Source organism: Leucopleurus acutus (genome assembly GCF_964270905.1).
Source record: "Leucopleurus acutus genome assembly, chromosome: 18".
NCBI classification, from domain to species: domain Eukaryota; kingdom Metazoa; phylum Chordata; class Mammalia; order Artiodactyla; family Delphinidae; genus Leucopleurus; species Leucopleurus acutus.
Window position 1 is genome coordinate 75,616,150 of NC_139160.1, and position 13,885 is coordinate 75,630,034.

At 43.3% G+C, this 13,885-nt stretch overlaps 1 long non-coding RNA gene across 2 annotated transcripts; it reads right to left on the reverse strand.

Moving 5' to 3' along the window:
• Positions 1-3,611: 3,611 nt before the first annotated feature.
• Positions 3,612-12,007, reverse strand: LOC309974825. 2 transcript variants are annotated; one of them, XR_014326920.1, is made up of 3 exons: positions 11,457-12,007; positions 8,953-9,034; positions 3,612-5,214 (listed from the first exon to the last, which is right to left on the reverse strand). It is a non-coding gene; the product is annotated as an uncharacterized lncRNA (long non-coding RNA). The 2 variants fall into 2 exon arrangements; XR_014326921.1 differs by having other exon boundaries at positions 3,612-5,445.
• Positions 12,008-13,885: the final 1,878 nt, after the last annotated feature.

The following is a 13,885-nucleotide window of genomic DNA, read 5'->3' on the forward strand; positions in this document are numbered from 1 at the left end:
ATTTAATCTCCAGCTCTTAAAATGTATAGTAGACAAAATTTTGCCATTTTCTCACTTTGCAGCCATGTGGCACTAAGACCTCATCCTACCACCTGTGGAAATACCTGTAGAAAATGACATTGGAGGGACCTTGGAAGACTCTTGTAATGTCCCGTTCCTATTGCATCTGGTCATGAAACACTAATATGGTCTGATGGTGGATGCCCCTGGGCAAAAATACGAATGGAAGCTTGGAAGGCTTCCCTTTGGCAGTGCCCATCCTCCTGTGCGCCCATGGGTGAGAAGTGGAAAATTAAGCTGATTATCCTGTGAATGCAAAAAGAAAAGTAAAACCAATTTCCCCTTTTTCTTTCAGAGCATATCACCTCAATTCTCTACCTGACTTTGCCTGGGTAACTTCTGAAAGCAAGAGTCCCATTCATCACACATCAAGAGTACTCATATTTAATTGACCATCTTAAGAAAACAGCTCGTGAACATTTTGAAATGATACACAAATGCCACAGGTGGGATGGTGACAAGCTTACTCATCAGCACATAAGACAGATCAACCACTTCACGCTTCTTTCAATTCAGGAAAGGCCAGAAGGGTCACTGCTGCTCTTCGCTCATTCTCTATACCGACTCCAACAAACAAAATAATTAGATCAAAATGATCGTACTATCCTTTAGCTGAAGGGGGTTTCCAAATATAAGAACCCCAATCACCTGTTAAGCCTTGATTCACGCCTTTGATTTGGAAAAGGGAAAAGACCCCGGAGGCTCCTGCCAGGTCTGATGGAATAAAAGTTTTGTTGTTCTGCTTGGGTAAAAATGCTTGGTGAGATCACAATACCTCTTTGAAAATGGACAGTGATATCGATCTGGGTGCATCTGTCTCTCTCAGCAGCTGAAAACGACATGTGATTTCCTGTCACCAAAGCCCGGCAGACATCGCGGGGTCCAGGCTCGGTGGCCCGCGCGGCTCCCATCAGTACTTAGGGCCAGGCATCTTCTTGCCTTTCACCGGATATGCTGCACAGCTCTCTAAACAACTTGCTACCTCCTTCCAAAGGTAGGTTCCTTTTACTTCCATTGGCTGCTGTAGCATAAACAGAACATTTTATTTTTATTATTTATTTATTTTTTTTGTGGTATGCGGGCCTCTCACCGGTGTGGCCTCTCCCGTTGCGGAGCACAGGCTCCGTACGCACAGGCTCAGCAGCCATGGCTCACGGGCCCAGCCGCTCCGCGGCACGTGGGATCTTCCCGGACCGGGGCACGAACCCGCGTCCCCTGCATCGGCAGGCGGACTCTCAACCACTGCGCCACCAGGGAAGCCCTGGAACATTTTTAAAAAGTGAAAATCTTACAAAATAAGCAATCAGGAAAAAAAACAAAAAAGCAAAACCTTCCAGGAGAGCAGATTTGCTCAAGCTTTGCTCCCCAGGGTAAATGATATGATTTATACCTGTTGTTTCCATTTGCAGTCCACGGTCGCGTCAAAAACATTACAGCTTAAAGAAAAATAAAAGCATCAGCTCTATTCATCCCTATGCCCTGGCAGGGGAAATTAAACTGTGTGGAAGGCACCCTGAACTTTGCAAACCCACGTTGCGTCCTGGGCAGATAAAACTGTGACGTTAATTTTTTATCTCATTGTACCTGAGCAATGGATCTGAAGAAACATAATGGTCTTGGAGGAAATCCGTGTCATGACTAATTGTTACTTTCACCCAGTGCTTTCAAAATATTTTATAAAAGTTCAGTGAGAATCTTAGGTTGAATTAGAAAGTTAAATGCTTAGAGATGAGAATGTAATTATTTTAAGAGACATCAATTTGATGTATGCTTTATTTTTTCTATATTTTAATGTGAAGTGATATGTGTATTTCTTTTTAGAGGAACTGTAATATGATTTCTACTCTGGTGATAATGGCAAAGCAAGAGAATAAAGAGAAAAAGAACAATAGCAATGAAAGTAACACTCATCTTTGAAGTTTATATTGTGGAACTACAGAGCTAAAAGTTGGAGATCATCTTCCCCATCAAATACCTGCATTTTATAGACAAGGGAGACAGGTGCTGTTCTGAGTTGAATTGTGTCCCCAGAACGGCGTGTTCACGTCCCAACCCCCTGTGCATGTGACCTTATTTGGAAATAGAGTCTTGGCTGATGGAATACAGATAAGATGAGGTCATAGGGTGGGCCCTAATCCAATGATTGATGTTCTTATAAGAAGAGGGAGGGCTTCCCTGATGGTGCAGTGGTTGAGAATCCACCTGCCAATGCAGGGGACGCAGGTTTGAGCCCTGGTCTGGGAAGATCCCACATGCCACGGAGCAACTAAGCCCGTGTGCCACAACCACTGAGCCTGCGCTCTACAGCCCACGAGCCACAACTACTGAAGCCCGCACACGTACAGCCCATGCTCCACAACAAGAGAAGACACGGCAATGAGAAGCCCGCGCACCACAAAGAAGAGTAGCCCTGGCTTGCCCCAACTAGAGAAAGCCTGCATGCAGCGACAAAGACCCAATGCAGCCCAAAATAAAAATAAATAAAAAGAAGAGGAAAAACGACACAGACACTGACATGTAGTGACACAGACAGAGATTGGATATCCCCCTACAGGCCAGGGGATACCCAAGACTGCCAGCCACACAGGAGCCCAAGGGACAGGCCTGGAACAGACTCTCCCCTGAGGCCTTCAGAACCTTCATAACCTTCATGGCTCTGCCAACACCTAGATTTCAGACTGCTGGTCTCCACATGGTGAAAGAATACATTTCTGCTGCCTTAAGTGAACCAGTGTGCAGTGATCAGTTACAACAGCTCTAGGAAACTTACAAGGGCACCAAGGAATTAGGCAGTGGTGGAGCCGAGGCCAGAGTCCCATGAGCATCCTTTCCACTGGGCCCTAGGGCCTCTCTCAGCTCAAACAATTCTACAGAAAAGCAAATTCCATCAGGATTCCCAGGGAAAATGTTTCTACCTTAGTGTGAGTTACCCTAAAGGCAGAACCCACACTGAGGATTTGAATAAAAGTGATTAATGTGAGAGGCAATCCACAACGTGCGGGGTTGAGACAGGGACGGTGCAGGTGAGTGCTGTGGCCGACAGGGCAATGTCCTGCTGGGATAATGCCCCAGAGTCATCCCACTGAGGCGGGGGGGAGCTGGGATGACGTATCACTCTGCAGGTGCTGTCTGCCTCACTTCTGGTCTGCCCTCTGTGGGTCTAGCATACTCCTCTGGACAGAGAATGTCCTCGGGCATGTCTGCAAGCTGTATTTGGGATGGGCTGGGGGATGTGTGTGGGACACACCAACAGCATCCTCTGACCTTCCTTTCCCATCACTGAGTTTACATGTTAACCACAAACAACCAGAATGCAATCCTTCTGAATTAGAGGGTTGGTGTGGAGAATAAGAACCAGAGGAATTGTTTTTTTTTTAATTCCAAAAGATTGTTTTAAGAAGATAAAGTTGGGCTTCCCTGGTGGCGCAGTGGTTGACAGTCCACCTGCCGATGCAGGGGATGAGGGTTCGTGCCCCGGTCCAGGAAGATCCCACATGCCGTGGTAGTGGCTGGGCCCGTGAGCCATGGCCGCTGAGCCTGCGCGTCTGGAGCCTGTGCTCCGCAACTGGAGAGACCATAGCAGTGAGAGGCCGGGGTACCACAAAAAAAAAAAAAAAAAGAAGATAAAGTTAAGTAAGGAAGGCTGGAATATTCAGAAGTGACAGAATCAGTATTGGCAAAAAATGTATTTGCCGATATATTTAGTACAGAATATATAATAGTACAGAATAGAGATGCCTTAAGTGGTTCTTTCAGGAGTACAGCTGATCCTCATTAGTCACAGATCCTGTATTTGCAAATATGTCAACTCATTACATTTCTTGGTAACCCCCAGATCAATACTGTGGTACTTACTCATTCACTGACATAGACTTAGTGGCAAAAATTCTGAGCTGCCTGTTGTGCATGTTCCCAGCTAAGAGCTAACAAGGGATGCCCTGCCTTCTTGTCCCAGCTCTCAGACTGTAAACAGGGATTCTTTTTGTGCCTTTTTTGGTGATTTTGCTGTTTAAAATGGCTCCCAATGGTGCTGTAGTGCTGTCCAGTGTATCTAGGGGTGAGAAGGCTGTGATGAGCCTTGTGTAGAAATCCTGTGTTAGATCAGCTTTGTTCAGGCCTGAGTTACAGGGCTGTTGACCACGACTTCAATATTATTATTATTAAATCAACAGTATCTATTAAATAAGGTGTCTTTAAACAGAAACATACATAAAACAAAGGTATGAATTGATTGGTTGGCGAGAATGTCATAAGCAGAAGCCTGCAGGAACGTAACCCTATATTTCCTATAGGAGCAATGGCTCAGTATTCACTAATTTTGTGTTCACAGTGACTACAGAGCTTAACCACCGCGAATAACAAGAATCAACTGTATTATGAAAAGTTTTCAGCAAAAGATACTAAGTTAACTCTCTTTGTCCAAAATACAACTATAAGTAGCCTTTCAGTAAAGATACTATCTGATATATCATTACTCCATTTTATTCTTGTTGTGCCATTGATTTTAGATACAGCAAAGGGTGAGAATAATTTTTCCCATTTTGCTTAATCTCCAGTTCACACTGGTGAGGTCCTTGGGATTGATAATAAATTAATGCATATATGCAGACACACATAAATGATGCTATACTCTTTTATTTTAAGCACAAGGAAAAGTAGGTTAAAAGTCAAGTCATATGTTCATTTATTCCAATTAAGGGGGCTGGAAAAACAACACATGAATGAAAAACAGTTCATCATTTGGTAGCTTATGGAGGTTATTCCCTAAGAAAGTAAACTGGTAAACAGAGACAGAGAAATTCAGAAAGAAGTTATTGCAGAAAGTCAAGGGCAGGGAAAGGATTATGAACATTTAAGACCAAGGCTGTGTTTAACGACAGATTTCAAATCTCTTAGATATTTTATCTTGAAGTCCCAATTTCCCTCCAGGCAAAGTACTGGTGTTTACGGTTCCTAATTGCTGGTTTTAGCAGTTCTTCAGGGGATGAAGGGAAACCTGTAAGCGTCCAGCCAGGCGGAGGTTCGCGGAGGTTCACGTCTGTCCCGTAATCCTGGGTGTTCACCCAACATCGACCCCCAGCTGCATGCTTTTTAAACTTCATATGGTTGGAGACATTCAGAGCAGGGACTTTCTCCATTATGTCGGCACCCCAACTTGAGAAAGACAGAGCATTATTGTGTCAGTGAGTTTTCTTATTGACTTACCAAATAGAATGTTCGTATTGTTTCGGAAGGTCTCAAAATGAAGAAGAATCTTGAGATCGTTGAGATTCAGACTGTGCCAGCCGGTTGTGCTTTTGTTCTTGTTGTTGTTATTGTTTCTAAAATATTCACCAAAACTTCCTCTCCAGAAGCCACTGCACGTTTGTGTGGGACCCCAGATTGCTTGGGTGGATGTGATAAGAAATACATGTGGGTTTTGAAGAATGCGGTCTTGATTAAATGTTTCCCTCTGTAAACAGAAACCTATCCCTTGCCCCGTGGAAGGGAGCCGGGACCAGCTACAGGATATCCCCTCTTCTTCCCCAAATGCTTATGATACCCGACTCTTCTCCTCTCTCTGGCAGGCTTCCCCCCAACCCCCATCTGAGTCAAAGTAACCCCAACCCACATTTCTACTTTTCAGGGACAAGACAATGCAGAGGCAAAGGGCCTGCGTGTGTGTTGAATGAGGTTGGAACGCTGCTAAATGTTCTAGGTCATCGCCATGGACTGCAGGGTAGAGTTGTGAAGAGTGGAAATCTTTTAGTGTTTCTGTGAGAAAAGGAAAAAAATAAGGACAGTTAAGTGGAAGCTACTGAGAGTGGAGAGCTGGTTAAGGGGCCCATTAGAAAGGGGAAGATACAGGAAAAGGATAACAAGTCAGAGAAGAGCTGGAAGAGATTTAAAGTATGTGTTTGAGAGTCTGGAAAGCCAGACCCACACTCTCTGTGCCTCAGAGTGACCACTGGTAAATAAGAGAAAAACAGGCCCTGCCTCACAGGGCAGTGTGAGGACTTAATGAGATTGTGCTCTAAAGTGTTCAACATGGTGCCCCTTCCCCCTCCCTCCCTCCCTCCTTTCTTTCCTCCCTCCCTTCCTCTTTCCCTCCCTCCTTCCTTTTTTCCTTCCTTTCTTTCTTTCTTTCTGGCTCCCTCATTTAAAAAAATTTTTTTATCCTGAAGATAATCTTGGAAACAATGATGTGCTGATATGAACGGGAGGTCAGCAGCTCAGGGCAGCATCAGAAGACTAGAAACCCGATGTGGGTAAAGCAGGTAGACAGTCTGTGAGCTCCCTAAATGAAACTCAGGGGCCAGAGAACTTCTGTAAATGTGATCGCTGAGACATCTGAGGGATCTTTGAAAAACAGAGAGCAGAAGGAAAGATTGCCAAAACCAAAAGTGAATAAATGGCATTTCAAAACCCCAATGGAAAAGAAAATTCACTTAAGGCAAACTACAGGTTAGTGAATTTAAAGTACATCCCGAGAAAGAATCTAGAAGCTTATTATAATAATGGTCTGAGAACAGCTAAAGAGAAAACAATGATAACTAAGATCCAGTAAGAGTCAAGAAGAATAAGTCACGAGTCCTTTCTTGAGAGGATTACTAAACCCAGATTTCACAGAAATGTTTTAAGAAGCAATTACGTGGATTTCAATCAACTATAACATGGTATTTTGTAATACCCTTACAGATTAGATGAAATTTAAAAATAAAACGTTTTGGCAAGCATCTTATCCAATCCACATCTGTTTGTAAAATGCCTGTTGGTTCTCGGCCCTCTGCTTAGTACTAGGAGTACAAAAATGGGAACTGCAGCTCCCACCCCATGGCGCTGGAGCTTTGGCTAAGAGAGGAGAACCAGTATCAAGTTCCATAACCATTAGTGTTGATCTTGTGCAGGGTCTTGTGCAGGCTTCAGCTCGTGCTCTCTTTGGTGCTTTTATCAGTGACTTGATACAAAGATGGAAGACATGTCATCAAATCTGCAAGTCCCAACAGCGTGAGGGTTGGCAAATACAATGAATTTCAGGGTCTGAATCCAAAAATGTCCCAAGTGCACTGCAGCAGGGGGTCCTATGCCACAAGCTGGACAAGCCACAGTTTGACATGAATGAGTGTGAAGTCCAAGTCCAGAATAGGAAGGCCTGGGAGCCGGGTTGGGCACCTATCAGATAGGGGGTCAGGCTTGGCAACAAGGGGCCGTCTAGGCTAACAGCACCACACTGCAGGCTCTGAGCCGCTCACGCCTCCAACTGAACAATGACTGAGAGTGAGGGGGACCACCTGAGCTGCTCAGACCATGCTGGGGGTGGGGGTGGGAGGGGAGTGTGTGTAGGGGAACATCACAATCTGAAGGGTGCCTTGGAAACTGGAGGAGATAGAGGGGAAATGATGTGTACAGGAAAGGGAAACCAATCCGTGTCAAATGAGAAGTGAGACAGAATGGTTAGCCTAACCATCAGATAGGAAGCTAGTAGAAAACAGAAGATGGACAGAAACTCCAGGCAGAGAGATGCCAGCTGGAGAGAAAATGAAAACAAACAAGCACAGTTACAACCAGAACCTCAGGGCATGCCCACGTCTCTACACATGAAAATGTCTGTTCTCAGAATTGGTGAATTAATGCTACAGGAGTTAAGATAAACAGCTTGAACCCTAGCAGGAAAAGGTAGAGGGAATCTGAGCACTGGATGTGGCTTAGAATACTGCTTCCTTGGAGCAGATACTGGCCTAGAGGAGACCTGAGAGGTTCTGTTTGGTTTCTTAGCAAGATGGATGCCTGACCTGGGGCTTGTGGACACGTGCTTACTGGTCCATTTTCCCCATCCACTTTCTTCAGTGAGGCCCTGGGGTTATATATCTGTGACACCTCTGAGGACCAGACCATGCACATTCTCCAAGGAAGAATGAAAGTGAACTCTTGTCCCTCTCCTCACAAAATAAACTTTTCAAACAACTCTCTTGTGGGCTTATAGGAAGTCTTAAACCTCCCACTTGTAGCAGATCATTCAAATTCAAAGTGTTTCAGCTCCTGGAGATAGCTGGTGATGTAATATAGGAGGACTGGATTATCTTACTGATGCAGGCTACCAACCACAGACCCCAAATCTAGCCTAGCCTACTCAGAACCCTGGATATACTCTTCACAACCCTCTTTCAGGGTGAGTGGTTTGCAGCTCCGTGCAGCAGCAAGCTGATGGAGTTCCCATGGTTCCAGGGAACCACACAGGCTAATAAGGTGGCCCACCGTTCCTGTCCTCTCTCTGGACCCAACAAATGTGTTAAATATGCAGTTTAGCACACAGCCCACTGGTCCAGGCCCAGAGCGGTCTGCCCCTGCACTCCTGCATATATTCTGATTTCTTTCTCCTGCCTCGTAACAGATTCCTTCTTGCCCTTCATCCGAGCTATCGCCTGCATTCTGACTGTACTTATGTGTCCCGTTCTCTTCTCCTCAAATCATATTCTCTGGGACAAATTCCCCCCAAATTACTTCTTTGTCTTTACCTTAACTGAAGCCACAGGTATGTTACAGGGGATTTTATACAAATGAAAATTTTATCAATTTTTTTTCCTAGCTGTAAGTATTGTCTTTATGATATGATATGATATAAAGAAGTTATGACATAGTTTCTTAGATGCTTATTGAGTTAGTGAATAACACTGAAAAGGCATACAGAATAATATTAAAGGAAAGAACCATGATGTGAAAATGAAAATTGTATATAGAATTTGGGGGGAAATCAAGTGGAAAAAATAAGCTATTGCACATCAAATATATAGCATAGTAGCAGATACATAGTACTTAATAAATGCCAAGTCTTAGTCTAGCTGTAAACATTGTTTCATTTATTAAGCTGCTGTCGCAGCTGACATCATTTACTTTGACCAGTGGAATTTGTACCTGCATCGCCTGCTGGTGTGGTCATGGGTGAACATCTCATTTGCACTGTCACACACATTTCTCTCTGGTCCAGCAAGATAGACTGTAGGAAAGGGTAGGAGATGGAAAATGTATAATTCACATAACTATGAGCTTTTCCCCCTCACAACCAAGATTTTCTATAACATCACTGTTCCTTATTGTTTAAAGGCATTGTTATGGCATTGTTTACTCTTAAAGCAGAGGATGAGTGGGTACATTTGGTCCTTTCTATATCATTCCAGCAATCGAATCAACCCTGACAGAAAGTTGAACAGCAGTTGCCTGGGGAGGAGGCGGGGGGGCGCGGTGGGAGGGAGAGAATGACAAACGATCATGAGGAAGTTTTGGGGATGATAGATGCGTGCATCCCCTTAACTGTGGTGGCAGTTATGGATGTGCACACAGGCGAAACCTTAGCAAATTGTGCACTTTAAATATGTGCATTTTATGATTGTTAATCATACTTCAATAAAGCTGTTAAAATTACATCTGTATTTTTCTCACAGTATGAGTTGGGTTTGGATATATCACCAAATATGCAAAGTAGTTTACCAAATCCAACATCTTGCCAACATGTCTCCTATCACTTAATTATCAGATCAGAGTAAAATTTCCAGTGTCTATCCTGACACCCCGTCATGCTTTATAAATCACATAACCATTTTCTTCTTCATTGTCATTACAGATGCTTGATTCATGTTTCAGGGATGTATTCTCAATTTTACTCTACTATCTTATGAGTTTTCATACGTGTGAAGTGGGCTAAAATGAGCAAACTGGTTCTTCCTTGCGAAGATCTCTCTCATTTCCTGTGTTTTGGTTTCCCAAATGGAGCCTTATTCAGTTATACTGCATCTATACTAAGTTTACTCAGTTCTGTTTTAAGCACCACCGTCCTTACTTTCAAGGAAGAGCAGCAGAGAAGGAAGATGATGTCAGCAATTTAGTAAAACAGAGGCTTTCCACGTGGACCCCAAATCCGCTCTCTCTATGTGGAAGGCACTAATGAGATTTCAAAGGCACGGATGACCCAGAGATGCTCTCTGGGTCCTGACCAAAGCTGCTGGCTTAGTTTGCTCTGAGGGGAAATGGAGCTGGAAATGTCCTCTTGAATAAGGGGTGAAGGAAGGGCCTCACTGGGCACCAGGCACCCCAGCCTTGGCTCCCAGATGTCCTGTCCAGGCTCACACGAGGGATATGCTTGTGACAAACCTGCCGCCCTTGGCAGCATCCAGATGTTTACAAAGGAAGTCTGGTTCCTCGTCAACAATAATCAAAACAGTGAGCACTGTGTGTGATCTTTCCCACTTCCATAGGGAATTTGAATAAAGCTAGAATAGGATTAGAAACAAATATCCAATTGACTAGGGGCTCAGTTCCCCTGTTTGGGGAGAAATCTGAATATTTAACTCATTTTTGGTCCCTGCATTTTAACAAGCAAATCTGATCAAACTAACATTCTTTTTACTATAAAAATTCCCCTTTAAAAATACTGTGTATAGAAAATATTCCAAGTCTTTGAGTCAGCATTTTGTTTCTGGGAATCTGTCTTAATTTTGCAATCAGAAACACACTTGAGGATTTATGAAAAGTAACTGCTATAATATTTCATCAGAATAATATTTGTAATACAATTATAGTAGGTGACAGTATTTACATTAATGAAAAATTGGAAACGTTAATTGTTTGAGTGACATAAATCTGCTCTGGTATATATCTATCCCATAAAAGGCACAGGAGTTAAAGATCATGTTTACTAAGAATTTTTAATGATAGAGAAAAGCATATACAGAAGAATGTTAAAAAGTCATAATAAAAAATGCAAAGTCATGCAGAAATGGATGAATGAATTAGCTGATGCCGGTAGAGTATATACAACTATGCCTGACACGTGTGCCATCAAAGTTCACTGTTATCTCAACCAATCTATTGAATACATTTGCATATTTAAGAAAATCCAGAATATGGAACAAAGTCTTCAAAATAGGATTTCAAGTAATTTTATTCTTATGTGTTGTCTAAATTTTCTGCAGTGAGTTTATAAGGCATTCGTCATTAAAATAAAATCTGTGGCAAAGAGGAAGGAAATTACATCTGCACAGTCACACATTGTTTGTAAATGACAAAGAGTTAATTCTGACATTCACAAGATGAGATGGGCAACGAAAGCAATCATGCAGTGAAAAAACCCATAATATAGCCTCCAAATTGACAAATTTTCTTTCGGAAGTAGTTATTAGTTTTATTGGATGACTTAGTTGTTCTTAGTTATTTAAATTGGCTGATTAATAACTGGGAGCATAATGGTTAAGAGAGTTGTGACTTTCCAAAATTCATGGATTGGGAATAAGTGTGTGTGTGTGTGTGTGTGTGTGTTTGTGAGAGAGAGAGAAAGAGAGAGAGGGATAGAGAAAGAAAGAGGGAGAGAGAGATGGAGAACATACCTACATTCATGCATTTTCTTTTCAACTCATGTATTTTACCTTGTTCCGGGAAGTATCTAAGTCAGATCGATTCGTGATGAGCTGTCAACAATTATATGTAAGTAGTAAACAAAGTGACCTGCTGGGAAAGAGCGCCTTCCCTCCACACCTCTCAGGAGGCCGTCTGATGTATCTTTACACTTGGCCTGGTCTTTAACTCTTGAAGTTCTGCAACGTCTGCCTCTTTCGGGGTCACTGTGAACTTTTGGTGGCTTCACTGACTCTTCTCTTTCACGATTGTGGTGATGGGAACACCACCATTCAAAATGCTGAATGCGCCTCTAAAAGTAGGAACAAATTATGAATTCTTGTAAAGACTGTTGTTTGCAGCATCCCTGTGCAGTGGTCTGCAGGCACCCTTGTCTCCCTGTGTCGAGTGAGTCTCGCTGACATCGGTGATGTGTGCCCTTCTGAAAGTGGCATTGTCTTTTCCTGAGCTTCTGTCCATGAACTGTTTCACCCTAAATGAGAGCACTGCTTAGGAATGACATTGCTAAACGGGGAACATTTGATTCTTCCAGTCGATAGCAATTCTTGGAATATGGGAGGGAGTTTTCTGTTCCTATTTTCATTTCCTGATACTTGCAAAGAGCTTTCAATCAATGGATAAACCACCCGTAATAATTAACCAGACAGAGTGAAATCATTTGTTACTCAACCTACATTATTACCAAGGGGAAAAGCCGCTGGCCTCCTACAGATATTGCTACATGATTGCAAAAGAGCAAGTGGGTTAAAGTTGTATTTTTTTCCTTCAGAAACTCTATTTGCCAAAGCCCACAGATTGCATTGCACCATTCCCGCCGCTCGTGCTGATGATGCTGCAATACGGGCTGTTTTCATAGGCAAATGAATTTGCAAAATCAGACCTACTCTTCCAGATTATGCTGCCATAGCTACAAACAAAAACAAAGAGTCAGCAAAGAAACAAGTCTCAGAGGAGCTTTCCAGCACGTTCTGCGAGCATCCTTGGGTTCCTTTGGGAAAAATTATACAACCGTTGCTTCTTCACCCATCCCTTAATAAATCAATAAATTTGCATTGAGAACCTACTGTGAGCAAGGTGCTCTGCTGGGTGAGAGAGAAAATGCAAAGACGGGTAAAATATAGCCTGTGATGTAGAAGAGGACGTATATATGGAGATGTCTAAGCAACAGAGGAGATAATTCCCATCTAAGGGAAACCCCAGTGAAGCCAGACCCCCCACCCCTTCCCTGACCCTCTGACACTACATCCTGGCACCTCTTCCCCCTCCTCTGTGGACCAAATAGCACCGTAACAACCTCCCAGGTGGTCTTCCTGTATCCACCCTTGTTCAATTCCAGTAAGTTCTCCCTACAGAGGTGTCATATTATAAAAGCCCAAATCTGATCATTGAAATATCTGCATAAAACTCTTAAATAGCTTCCCATTTCATTTTAGAGTAAAGGACAACATTTCCACCATGACCTCCAAGGTCATGGGGAATCTGGCCCTGCCTGCTTCTGCCGTCTCCCCCTGACCACCGGTTTCCTCTGCTCGAGCCACAGTCTGTGGTTCTTTGAATGTGTTCCTCTTCTCCTGTCTAGTGTCTTCATAGTTCTGTCCCCCCCACCCTACCAGGAACTCTCTCCTTCCACGGCTGTAGTAAGCTCCAAACCCTCCTTCTGAGCTCAGCTACAAGCCCCGGAAAAGCTCCTCTGAGTTGCTAGACTGCAGGACATGAAACGTTCTGACAGCATCCTGCATTTTGGGTTATTAGCCCTTATTTTATTAAGATACAACTGTGTATGACAGAAAACTTGAAATACCAGTGGCTTAATAGATCAATTTCTTATTTAAAGCGTGCAGAGCTGAAAAGAGAGCTCTGTAAGAACCAGGGGCCCAGGGTCCTTCTAGGATCTTCCTCAGATCAGATTCAGCATTTGACCCCACCACGTTGTCCATGATGGCTGATCGAAATCTGGAAGCCAGAACTACATTCCAAACAGCAAAATAAGGAAACAGAAAAGAAACAAAAGAAGGATGCCCTCTCACTTGAAGACTACATTCCATAAACTATACACAATGCTTCAATGTACAAACCATTGGCTAGAACGTATTCACATGCCACAGCTAGCTGCAGGGAAGTCTGAAAAATGTAGTGGATGCTGAGTGATCCCTGCCCAGCTAAAAATAAAGGGATGAAGGGTATAAAGTTACTGACGGCATCTGCTCTGTCATAGTCTCTTCTAGATTGTAAGCATGAAGACAAGGACCAGGTCAATTTGCGCACTCCCCCCCCCATATTCTTGGGGCCTGCCTGGCATGCTTCCAGCACATTGCTGAAGATCCTGAAATATTATTGAATGAGTGAATGGATGGATGAATGAATGGGTGGATATGAATGAATGAGTGAAAGTCCTATGGGGTCCAGAGACAGAACTCGTTCATTTCAGATTGGAGGGGGA